This window comes from Tursiops truncatus, chromosome 8, assembly GCF_011762595.2.
Source record: "Tursiops truncatus isolate mTurTru1 chromosome 8, mTurTru1.mat.Y, whole genome shotgun sequence".
Classification (NCBI taxonomy): domain Eukaryota; kingdom Metazoa; phylum Chordata; class Mammalia; order Artiodactyla; family Delphinidae; genus Tursiops; species Tursiops truncatus.
In genome coordinates this window covers 83683292-83696915 of record NC_047041.1, presented here as the reverse complement: position 1 = coordinate 83696915, position 13624 = coordinate 83683292, and positions in this window count along the sequence as shown.

Below are 13624 nucleotides of genomic sequence, written 5' to 3'. Positions count from 1 at the left end.
CTCACATCCAGGGCTGATATTTACAAGCTTGTTCTTTATCATCTAGAAGAAAATGCCATTTGGAAATCTTTAGGGAGGAGGAGACACTGTGGCCATTGCAGGCATTCATTGCAAAAATAAACACAGGTGCAACATCAGGCCCTTCTCAGAAGCTGCAGGTGGCCACCTGCTGAGAGCCACGTTTTACTTGCACGGGGAAAATATTTTTCCAGAACCAGTTTCAAGGTGAAAAACCCAGTTCACATGAATAAAAGAAGCTGGACTGAACTCATTAATACTTATTATCTGCACTGGTCTGCTCTGGCTGCTATCACAAAGTACCATAGACGGGGTGGCTTGAACAACAGATGTTTATTTCTCACAGTTCTGGAGGCTTGGAAGTCCAAGATCAAGGTGCTGGCCAGTTCAGTTCCTGGTGAGGGCTCTCTTCCTGACTTGCAGTTGGCCACCTTCTTGCTGTGTTCTCACATGGCAGAGAGAGAGAGAGCTCTGGTGTGTCTCCCTCTTCTTATAAGGACATTAATACCACCATGAAGGCCCTACCTTCATGACCTCATCTAAACCTAATTACCTCCCAAAGCTCCATCTCCAAATGCCAACACACTGGGGATTAAGGCTTCAACCTATGTATGTGGGGCAGGGCGGGGTGGGCTGGGGGGACACGTTTCCATCCATAGCAGATCTATGTTGTCTAATAGAACTATCTGCAGTGACAGAACTGTTTTGTATCTGTGCTGTTTAATATGGAAGTCATTAGCCACACATGGCTATTGAGACTTGACATGTGGCTAGTACACCTGAGCAACTGAATTTTAAATTTTATTTCATTTTAATTATTTAAATTTCAGTTTAAATAGCCACATGGGGTTAGTGGCTACCATACTGGACAGCTCAGGTCTATATATATATTCTTCCCCCTTATTTAATTGATTAGATCGTGTTGAGTGTGGAAAGAGGGAAGTTTGGGGTTTAATGTAGGCTTGGTTTCCAGCATTAAGTGATATGGGAGCAGGTCAAAGTGGTATCTCTTTAGAAACCAGTGAAGTGAAGCCACTGCCTATGGGGACACAGTGGGTTGTCAGCTGAGCCCACCCGCTCCCTCCAAGTAGCAGCTCCTCTCTGTGTAAGCCTCCAGGAAGCTAGGCTCCCTTTTTATCCCTCCTGGAAGTAATTTGGGAAGAGTCACAGGACAATCAGGAAAAGGCTCGCTTGTCCAAGATGTGGAGCGTTTGTGCACGTGCGCACGCGGGCATGCACACAATCAGGCCTCTTGCAGAAAAAGGTTGTGTGACCCTCTGCACGGGAAAGAGGGCGGTGTCTAAATCTGAATTGCTCACTGCATCCTTCCCCATCCATCCCAAAGAAACAGTTTACTACAGGTGCGTTTCAAGAACTGATGTCATTTTATAGTTTGTTTCAGGAACAGAGCAAAGATGCTCTGACGAGACCAGTTCTAGAACCAGAAGAGGTGTCTTGGGGTCTGAGTACAAGAGAGACCACTGGGGGTTAGTGACACTCTGGGAGTTTCTCCCCAGCCCTGCCACAATATCACATGATACCAACTATCAAGCACTAGTTATCAAGGGATTTCTCTGTGCCAGGTCCTGGGCTCAGCACGCTACTTATAGCATCTCATTAGTGTTTATAGCCTGAACCTATGAGGAATATGTCCTCATCCCCACTTACAGAGGCACAGAGAAGTGTACAGCTAGGATGTGGCCAAGCTGCTCTAAAGCCCAAACACTTAAACCCTTAGCTCACTGTTTCTTGACTGGCTTCAGTTTATTCTATTTTCCCTGTTCCCCTCCAGCCCACCTCAGCCAGCTGCCATGGAGAGTGTGTGGGCAAATGTCATAACTGACAAGAGTCTGGACTCCAAGATAAGGACAGGCAAGTTTTCTCCTGAATCCAGCACAGGCGAACTTCACTTTAGCAACGCTGTCCCTGAGCAGTGACATGAGCAGTCTCATGGAGTTTTACTAAATAGAATCTTATTTTCCTCTGGCTTACCATATGATTCTGGTAATGAGTTCCATGTCATTCTTACAGAGCCGACCGTCTTTGCTGCCAGACCTTTAAATGCACCAAGCTCAGGTGTTTTGCAAGTTGCTTGCTAGGACCAGGATGGTATGCCCTGGGTGAGTTGAGTCTTTTGGGTGCTCAGAAGAATGACTCCTGGGAGTGATGGGACTGTGGAATCTGTGGGAGATCTCCAGCCGGTTCCAGCTAGTCTCACCTCAGCCAGGTGATGAAGAGCCTTTCCTATCACAGCACCAGCGACCTCTCCCTAGGTGTCCCGAGCTCACCCTCTTTTGGGGGCGGCTTATTGGTGTCCTGAGCTGTTGAAAAGGGAGGCTGTCCACAGTTGGGGGCTGGAAGGGGCTGAGCACAGGAGTCACTCCTGGTGGATCAATGGGTAATGCTTCAGCTCTGGCAAGATAGTGAGTTCCCCAACGCTAGAAGTATTCAAGCAGAGGCTAATCAATAACAATAGTCCATCATGCTCGTAGAGTGCCCTGCGGTTGGAAACTCTGTGTTCTCTCCTTCCAGCTCTATAGTCACTTCACTGACTAGGTCCCAGCTTCATTTCACAGATAAGGCTCAAAGAGGGGACATGACTTGCCCAGAGGAGCACAGCTAGAATGCGGTAAAGGTGAGGTTCCAATCTAGGCCTGGATGACCCCAAATCCTAACATGGGCATCCCTTTAAAGTGTGATAACAGTGGCGTTGACATAGATTCAGAGCTAGAGTAAAACTTTTCAGACCCCAAACTGAAAATATTTTGGTGTCCTCTCACTCCATGCATGATTTAAAATCAAGGAAATTCTTCCACTCCCACTCAGTGGTGACTACATTGCTTTCTTCCCCTAAATATTAAATTATATTTAAAACCCTCCATCTCCTCCCCATTCTTTCCCCTCTCCCTCCTTTTGAGTACCTGCCCGGCTGAAGTCCTAATTCTGCTTAATCTTTGACCAGGTAGGCCTCTATAGTGTCCACAGGTCATGGGGTGGATTGCAGGGTAGAAACCTGGATCATTTCCCCAGTAAATTCTCTTCCAACTAAAAGAGTCTAGGATCCTATAATTTCAAAAACAGTTGAGACATCAGTTCATCACATGGTGATTTCTAATATTATGAGAATTTGTAAACGCTTGTTAAAATCTTTTCCTTATGGGGAATGGAGAAAGAACTAGTACGCAAGAGAAAAGACAAAATGTGAACACATAGATCCACTAACACCTTGGAAAGAAAATTACCAGCAAGAGGATGTGCTTTATTTCATGTGCAAAATTTCCAGGAGTAAACAAACACAATTTCAACTAAGGAAAACAGGCTAATGCAGCAGAGAAATGGTATCACAAAGAAAGAAAAAGAAGTGGTATCACTGCAGAGCTCTACCTGGTTCACCTGTTTAGATTTGCTCCACAGAGCACTATAGTTCAGAGGCTGAATAAAAACCCAAGCCCATTCATTAATAATCCAGTATGTTCTGAATGGCAGTGTACTGATATGAACAATGCAAAGTGAGTGTTCGGTGCACCGTGGTTTCACTCGTAAAGTACTGAATATATGGTTCCTGAAATCAACAAATACTTGTTGATTCTTGGCAGTTGGCAACTTGTTCTCTATCCCCACTGGTATATTGTGGGTACCTTACTAATCAGTTAGAGATCCTTGGGAAGGAAAGCTGTGTGTAGCCTAATCAGAAGATGCAATTGCAGAGTCTGTTATTTTCTAAACCTAAATGTTTCCAGAAAGAAGGGGACTTCAGTTTTCATTAGGCTGGCTCTTATGAGGTAGAAAAATCGTTGAATGCATGGTGAGTCCTTCATATGTTGGGCTTTGCGTCTCAAGGATCAGTCTCTGTGCGTGAACTCTGTGCGGGGAGGCGCTGTCTCGCTCACCGCTGAATCCCGATCACCTAGCATGGCGTCTGATGCATAGTAAGAATTCAGGAAAGTTTGCTCAGCCAATGAAGGACTGAATGGATGGCTATGTGGAAGCTTCTATCAGTGCTTCCTGTACAGTTCCAGTTAAATGAAAGATTAACAGTCAACAGACATGCACATCCCTGGCAGAAAGACAGCCCTGCAGCCCTTCTCCGGGCCTCGTATCTGCTCAAGTCACGGCTTCTGGTCTCAGCCTTTGGTTCTCCTTTACCTGGACCATTAAAAGAGTTGGCCCCTGGGACACAGAAAGCTTGTCTGGGACCTTCCAATTTTCAGGACAAAACCTTAAATTAGAGAGAAGCAAACTTTTAGTTCCCAAAGCACCTGAACATTAATACATGAAGCAACTCGGGCAATTTGGCAACCCTTTGTTTTCACGGTCTTAAGACTATCTATGCCCTTTCTCTTGATGCTGTCAAATTTGATCTAGAAAATGGACTACTCCAGGAGCATGCAAACAGTTTCTGGCTTTGCCACCAGCCGAAGCATGAGAAATCCGGTCCAACAGATGACTTATCGGTCGACCCTATGTCCCCAATCCAATAGTTTCTAAACGTCCCGTAGGTAAGACATCTGGGTGGTAGCCTGACTTTTCATTAGGTTATGTCGGCATCACTGGGAATATGGCTTCAAGAGATGTGGCTTCCACAGGCCCCGTGGGGCTCCCGTAGGCCTCAGCCACCAGGAGCTGGGTGACAGAGGGGGCACTGGGGGCAAAAGCAAGCCCTTTTATATGATCTGTGAAGGCCTGGCAGAGTCCAGAGCAAGCACACAAAGCCCATATCAGAGACCAGGTAACCTGCAGTGTTTTCCCTTCAAGAGTTAGCCAGAGCTCTTTGGCTTGGAGGAGGGGTAGGTGGTGAAACTGTTATGCTAACAAAACTTGATTTCAGTTCTGAGGAGTCAGATGACCTCTCCCTAAATGTGGGTTTTTCTTTGTGCAAATATGAACACTGGAATGTTGTTAAAATGAAGTACCCAATTGTGTCAACCAGTGTTTGTCATAACTGTACCTCCAAAAGGTCATAGAGAGACTCACAGCAATTGTGTTTCCCTCTAACCATCTGTGTACATTTTACAGTTAATTGACCATCACTCTCACTAATGTTTTCATTACTTGGTTCCATACTCCTTCCTAGGCACATCCTTTCTGGCTTCCAGTGGCCAGCAGAGCTCTTGAGTTGGATGCATGACATTTCCTAAAAGATGTCTGGAGATCATCCTTTGGAATAAGTTTGCTCTCCTATTTCTAATGGAGACCAGCAAGGAGGGGCTGGCTTTGTCATGTGCCTTTTCCAGCTCCCTGGGGCTGTGTATGTCAGCCATTCCTGGGATGGAAGTAGGCACCAACCACTTCCTTCCATTTGATCACGTCATTGGTCCTGAGAGCTAGGAGCAGCCAGGGTCCAGGAGGAAAGAAAAAGCAAATGCGGGAGCAGGGAAGCCCTCTGTTCCTGGGCCCACTGGTCCTCTCCTCTGCCGTGCTCTCCACCCCATGGCGAGCCCTGCAACAGCATTTTGCAGAGGCTCTAAGTTTATTCCTCGTCACTGAAGCAAGACAGCAGCTTCGGGGGAGTCTTTTGTACATAGTTGACCTTTCTTTACAGAGGGGCAGAGTGGAGTGAAGAATCGCTCCCTCAGTCTCTAGGTACTTTCTGAGTGTTTGCAGAAAGCTTCAGCAGTTAGGCTGAAGTGAGGAACATCACTGTGTTGCCGCCCAATTCTCACTGGAGCCGCAAAAGCCCAGGGTCGTGTCTCTCCATTAGGGCATAGGGACTCCTCTGAAACATTCAGAGTTGGGGTTTTGGTCTATTTTTATTACAGGAGATAGGCTTTCTTATCTCTAATCTCCTTGGCTTCAAGGTTACTTCTTAGTCAATGTTCTGATTTCTTAGATCTTTGTTTTGAATACAGCCCATCATGGTCTCTGAGCCTTGACCATTCAGTTTCAACACCTGCTGCTAACAGACTCTGTTTCTTGGTGTTTCCTAGCGAAAGAATCTGGTTGGCCTAGCCCCACGTGCTAAGCCACATTTTTTTGGTGGCTGGTCAGCCTATGAATCTGTGGCTCCTGGGTCAGATATGCCTCCTGTCCAACCAGCTTGGATCAAAGGGCAGAGCATGGAGTATAACACAGAGTCTCTGGTCAGGTCTAAACATAAGGCTGGCATCATGATTGCTGGGACTAGCAATGAGGAAATAGGTGGTCTTGGAAGTTTATGTCCCAGACTAACGTCATCCCTGGACTCCTCGGGAGCACCGGATGGGACTTCTTTATGTTCTGAGAAGGGCATGTAAGCAAACATTGGCTTATTCTGCCCCTGGACACCATCTGCCCGAAGAATACAGTCGTGGATGGGCTGGAACTGCTGCTCAGGGGCCTGTGGATGGCCAGGGGTGAGCTCTTTTTAGCTGATGAGCTCATGCCCCAGGTTGAGACCACAGGGGGTCTGCCAGACCCACAACTGTCCTTTAACAACCCCCAGCGGGCACTGCTGTACAACTGATTTGTGAGTCCATCTCACCATCTGGAGTAGGCAAAATGAGGCGCAGGCAGGTTTGGGGGCGTGAAAACCTTTGCCATTTTATTTTACCATAAAAAATTCTAATAGCATATGAACACTGTTCCTGGCAGAGGCCAAGGACGTACAAAGTTAATTAGGAAGCAAAGCGTCACATTACAACAGGTACAGTCAAGCTCCTGTTCGGTACTTGCCTTTGCCCAGCATGTCTAACATGTTTGGTGAGAATTCCTGGCCTGGGTTTACCCCCCAGAGCGAAAGTGCAGGCACAATTACTTACATGTCCTCCAAATCATAGGCAGCAACAGCAAAACACAGCTCCAGGTGAGGCTGGCTTTTATGGGCAGTTCCAAACTTAGGATCATCTTTGTATTTTTATTTTACAGAATGTAACTACTTTAAAAATTTTATAGAACATGTGACCAATTAGTTCAGTAGATGGAAGGAGCTAAAACATTTCACTGGATGAAACTGAATTATGAAGCTAATACTTTAGTAAGAACATCTTCAAATATACTTTTTTTTTGGCAGTACGCGGTCCTCTCACTGTTGCAGCTTCTCCCGTTGCGGAGCACAGGCTCCGGACGTGCAGGCTCAGCGGCCACGGCTCACGGGCCCAGCTGCTCCGCGGCACGTGGGATCTTCCCGGACCGGGGCACGAATCCGTGTCCCCTGCATCGGCAGGCAGACTCTCAACCACTGCGCCACCAGGGAAGCCCCTCAAATATACTTTTGAAAGCATTTTCGGATACATTATGCCACGTGCTCCTTACAACCACCACGGGAGGTAGGAAATGCAAAAGTTCTTATACCCATTTCACAGATGAGGAACCAGAGACTGGTTTAACGTGAATTGTCAAGGCCTTGATTATTTCTGCTTTTCTCAAAACTTCCAGACCAACGATATTCCTCTGATTCTATTCGGTCAAACCATCTCTCAACTCAGTTTGTGTGTGGGTTTGGAGGGGGCCAGTTTAGTCATAAGGTAGAGATGGGGGAAAATAAAGTGAAGCCACAGTTAATTTATGTAAAATACATTGATGGCCTCCCTCCATAATTCACAAAAGTCTGGCCAAAGTCAGAGAATGGAGATAATCAATTTCAAGATTTCATTATATAACAACTTTCATTAAAGTGCGGATCTGTCCTATGAAGACAAATTCTGCCCCATCACAAATTTCTCTGTTTTTGAAACCTGCATAATCAAAGCAACTTAATATCCTCGAAAAGAATTTTGTTTCTGGCACTAATTCTATTGATACTTCCTAAATATCCCTTCCCAGAAACACCCTACATTTTAGCACTTATCACAGGCTAGGATTCTGTAACAGTTCACCTTAAGAAATCAAGAGACTTTACAATTCTTGGGACATTAACTTATTAAATATTTAGAAGGGAAGAGCCACAATAATATCAATTTTACTAGAGACCAATTTCGTTTCAAAAGACTCTGTTGAGAAGCTCATCAGTTTTCACATCATGCAAGTGTGTGGCCAGGAGCCATATTAACATCACCTGAGCTAAGATCATTCGTTTCAATTTACAAGTATTTATCATCTGCTAAGCAAGACGTTGTGCTAACTGGGCCTCAGTCAGAAGTCACTTCCTAGACCCAGCAGCATTTTCAACAGGGCAGGTGTTGGGGTGGGAGTGGTGGGCAGGTCTGCAAGCACGTGCATGCTCACTTGACATGGGAGTCGAGGATGCCCTCGCCTCTCCGTGGCAGTGTCCACAGGGACTGCCCACCTGCTGGCTGCCATCCTGGGGGTAGTGGCCAATTCCAGGCTTTTGAAGGACCTACCCTCTCATGCTTCCTCCTCTGGGTACAAGCCCTCAGCAAAAGCCCTCAATGAAAGGGTCAGTCCAGGGGCGCCATGCTTATGTCACATGACCCCTGTCTCCTTGCTGACAGCTGATTGTATAGGCACCTGACCCAAGGGTGGCTCATCGTAGGCGGGTGAACTGGACCAATCCGAGTCTCAAGAATTTGCCCTGTGGGCACAGAGATGGCAGCCAGAGAGGGGTGGGTAATGAAAGGGTAAAGTTGTGCAGAGTGGGTCCTGGGGTGGATTTTCAGCTACATACACACTAATGAGAAAACAGAGAAGGACAGTAGGCCGAGCGAAGCAGGAGAATGGAGCAGGTATGCAGAGAAAAACAGGTGAAAGCCCGTGTGGAGAGAGAACAGGAGACAGTGAGCCGGGGGGAGGACGTCGGTCTCCATCCCTCCTCACCGGGAGCTGTTCTGTTTCCATGAAATGGCCCTGCGTAGGCACACCTGGTCTTATTGCACTTTGCTTTATTGCACTTTGCAGATATTTCATTTTTTTATAAATCGAAGGTTCGTGGCAACCTTGTGTCAAGCAAGTCTATTGGCACCAGTTTTCCAACAGCATTTGTTCTCTTCATGTCTCTGTATCACATTTTGGTAATTCTTGCAATATTTCGATTTTTTCATTATTATTATATTTGTTATGTTGGTCTGGGATCACTGATCTTTGATGTTACTATTGTAATTGTTTTGGGCGCCATGAACCACGCCCATATAGAGGACAAACTTAGTCAATGTTGTGTGTGTTCTGACTGCTCCACTGACCGGCTGTTCCCCCATTTCTTCTCTCCCTCTTCTTGGGCCTCCCTATTCCCTGAGATACAACAATATTGAAATTAGGACAATTAATAACCCTACAATGCCCTCTAAATGTTCAAATGAAAGAAAGAGTCTAATGTCTCTCATTTTAAATCAAAAGCCGGAAGTGATTAGGCTTAGTGAGAGGAAGGCATGTTGAAAGCTGAGACAGGCCAAAAGCTAGGCCTCTTGCACCAAACAGGTAGCCAAGTTGTGAGCGCAAAGAAAAAGTTCTTGAAGGAAATTAAAAGTGCTACTCCAGTGAAAACACAAATGATAAGAAAGTAAAGCAGCCTATTGCTGGTCTGGAAAGAGTTTTAGTAGTCTAAAGATCCAGCCAGCCACAACATTCCCTTAATCAAAGCCGCATCCAGAGCAAGGCCCCAGCTCTCTTCAGTTTCATGAAGGCTGAGAGGTGAGGAAGCTGCAGAAGAAAAGCTTGAAGCCAGCAGAGTTTGGTTCATGAGCTTTAAGGAAAGAAGCCGTCTCCAAAACATAAAAGCACAAGGTGAAGCAGTAAGTGCTGATGCAGAAGCTGCAGCAAGTCACCCAGCAGATACAGCTGAGATGATTAATGAAGGTGACTGCGCTAAACAACAGACAGTCAATGTAGACGAATGTCGAAGGACAGAGGGAATGAAAAGTACCCACCAGACTGAGAAGGCATCTTGAGACTGAAAAATTAGGCAGGAAGCTCCATGTAATCAATGGATCAATTTATTACAGGGTAATTTACTCACAGGGTGGGATCGGCTGGACAACAATCCAGAAGCATTCTGCACTGCCGAGGGGCCGTTGGGACAATTTTATCGCTAACCTAGAATATGGAGGTATGTGCTTGGAAACAGGACGTGCATTCCTAAGTCAAGATTTATGATGGGTAACTAGTCTCATGGGCACCGGGATTACATTAGGGAAGGTTTTCATCATTTGGGGGGACTAGAGAGCATAAAGGCTACCGGGTCCTAACGATTATTAAACAGCATCTATTAACTACAAAGCCTTTGATGACAGAGAAGTGATTCACTGCACAGTACAGTCCTGGGTGAGGTCAGTAAAAGGACAGGAGAAACTAAGCGTCCAAGATGGCCATCAGTTATGCTAACAGCCATACAACAAAACAGTCTTATATTAGAAGGGGATGTCATCCAGGACTTTCATAGCCAGAGAGGAGAAGCCAATGCCTGGCTTCAAAACTTCAAAGGACTGGCTCACTCTCTTGTTAGAGGCTAATGCAGCTGGTGACTTAAAGTTGAAGCCAATGCTCATTTACCATTCCAAGAACCCTAGGGCCCTTAAGAATTATGCTAAATCTACTCTGCCTGTGCTCTATAAATGGAACAAGAAAGCCCAGATGACAGCACATCTGTTTGACAACATGGTTTAATGAATATTTTAAGCCCGCTGTTGAGATTACTGCTCAGAAAAGATTCTTTTTTTAAATAGTACTGCTCATTGACAATGCATCTGGTCAACCAAGAGCTCTGATGGGGATGTACAATGAGATTCATGCTGTTTTCCTGCTTGCTAACACATCCATTCTGCAGCCCATGGATCAAGGAGTACTTTTGACTTTGTCTTATTATTTAAGAAATGCATTTTGTAAGGCTTCATAGATAGTGATTCCTCTGATGGATGTGGGCAAGGTCAATTGAAAACGTTCTGAAAAGGATTCACTATTCTAGATACCATTAAGAACACTTGTGATTCGTGGGAAGAGGTCAAAATATCAACATAACAGGAGTTTAGAAGAAGTTGATTCCAATTCTCATGGATGACTTCAGTGGAGGAAGTAACTGCAGATGTGGTGGGAACAGCAAGAGAACTAAAAGTGGAGCCTGAAGATGTGACTGAATTGCTGCAATCTCATGATAAAACTGTAACGGATGAGGAGTTGCTTCTTATGGATGAGCAAAGAAAATGGTTTCTTGAGATGGAATCTACTCCTGGTGAAGATGCTGTGAAGGCTGTTGAAAGGGCAACAAAGGATTTAGAATATGACTTAGATGATAAAGCAGCAGCAGCGTTTTGAGAGGATTGACTCAATTTTGAAAGAAGTTCTAATGTGGTCAAAATGCTATCAAACAGCATTGCAGCTATAGAGAAATCGTTCATGAAAGGAAGAGTCAATCAATGCAGCAAACTTCATCGTTGCCTTATTTTAAGAAATTGCCACGACCGTGCCAACCTTTAGCAACCACCATCCTGATCAGTCAACAGCCATTAACACTGAAGCAAGACCCTCCACCAGCAAAAAGATTGCAACTCGCTGAAGGCTCAGGTGATGGTTAGCACTTTTTACCAATAAAGTGTTTTTAAATTAAGGTATGTATTTTTTTAGACATAATGCTATTTCACATTTAATAGACTACAGTATAGTGTAAATATAACTTTTATATGCACTGGGAACCCCAAAATTAATGTGACTCACATTATTGTGATATTTGCTTTATTGTGGCAGTCTAGAACCAAACCCACAATATTTCTGAGGTCTGCCTGTATTTGCTCAGTCAGTCTCTACATTTGAGCAAGTGTGAATGGGTTTCTGGTCCTCACAAAGGTCCTTGACTAGAATATCTTCAAGATTGGACTAAATGGCTGCATTTAATTTCTAATACTTGGACCCAAGTCAGTCACTGCTAAATGATTATCTTTCCCTAAGCGTATTTGGCTGTATTTTGTTAGAAAAGTCCAAACTACTTTCTGATGTGTAATAGGAGTGGATGACATTTAAATTCTGTTCTCAAACTTTAAAATAGTATCTGTTCTTTTTTTTTTTTTTTGCAGTACGCAGGCCTCTCACTGTTGTGGCCTCTCCCATTGCGGAGCACAGGCTCCGGAGCGCAGGCTCAGAGGCCATGGCTCACGGGCCCAGCCGCTCCGCGGCATGTGGGATCTTCCCGGACCAGGGCACGAACCTGGCATCGGCAGGCGGACTCTCAACCACTGCGCCACCAGGTAAGCCCCGTTATTTTTTTTCATTAAACAATGAGTGCCTGTGTGTTACGTAGAAAAAAGAAGCTTATTTATTGGTAATCGGTATTTAAATCTTTTGATCTATTTTGTTAATTTCTGCCTGTTAGAGAAGCACTTATTTTAGTCAGGTATTTAAATCTTTCTCCTCCTCCATCCGGACTCTCAGCAGTCTTCTTTTTTTATATCACAAATCTAACAATATCCTACCCATTCTTCCATCAAGAATGCTCAGAAATTACATGCCCTTCTGCTGAATTCTTAAATTAGCACATGCACAATATAACTTCTTCTGGCACCGGAGAATTGATTCCTACGCAATCCACCCTGTCTTAGTCATTCGTCAGCTCAGGCTGCCATACCAGAGAACCATAGCCTGGGTGGCTCACAAACAACAGACATTTATTTCTCACAGTTCTGGAGGACAGAAGTCCGAGATCAGGGTGCCAGCATGGTCAGGTCCTGGTGAGAGCCCTCTTCTGGGTTGCAGACTGTCGACTTCTTATTTTATCCTCATGTGGCAGAAAAGAGGGCAAGAGAGCTTTCTGGGGTCCCTTTTATAAGGGCATTAATCCCATTCACGAGGGCTCCCCTCACTAGCTAAGCACCTCCCAAGGCCCCACCTCCTAATACCATCACATTGGGGGTTAGGATTTCAGCATAGAAACTGCGGAGGACACATTCAGTCCATAGCACACCCTGAAAGAGGCAAGTTCCTATTCCACAGGTACCAATGCATCTCGGGTGGTAGGTACCAGGGCACGCAACAGACTTTTACGTTCCTGTACCACGGGATCGCCTCCCCTAATGCAAAGTGCAGAATCGGCTGCCTCTCGGTGACAAGCTGCTGTGGCCTCCCCACCTGCCTGTTTGGACCCACGGCACTGAGAGAAGAACACAGCCCTGAAGTCTTGAACAGCGGCAGAGAACACCATTTCCTCGAAGGCGCTCTCTGGAAAAAGCCAAAATGCCTTTCTTTTCATGAATGCAGAAAACTCACGTTGAAACTAGTTCCGAAAAATGTTTATTATGCCACAAACGCATTGTCCTCATACACTTTATCTGAAGTTCTTTACATATTCAATTATCTTTTTTCTTCCCAAGAACGTAGATAGTCCCTCATATGACCCTTGTCTACTTTTTGAACTTCCTAGCGCAGTTCAAGAAACATGTCGCAGGCAAGCGTGCAGGCAGCATGGTGAAATGGAAAGCAAGCCCGATCGTGAGTCAGTGGGCTTGGGCTGGAGGCTTCGGGCAGGTCAGTCCACTTCTTCGGACTTTAGCTTCCTTCTCTGAGGTCACCAATGTCCTCTGTGGCTTCTTCAACTGTCTGGAGGGTGATGAGGAACACAGAGCCTCTGGGTTTGCGTGGAACTCTGTGTTCACTTCCACAGGGCACTTTTGACCACCTGCCTTTTCTCAGAGTCAGCTGTCCAGGTATCCATAACCTCCATGAGGTCAGGACACTCTTCAGAAAAGGGACCACATCTTAGTCACAGAATATCAAACAGTGGCAGCCATCTTCGCATTGGTGGGACAACACAAAC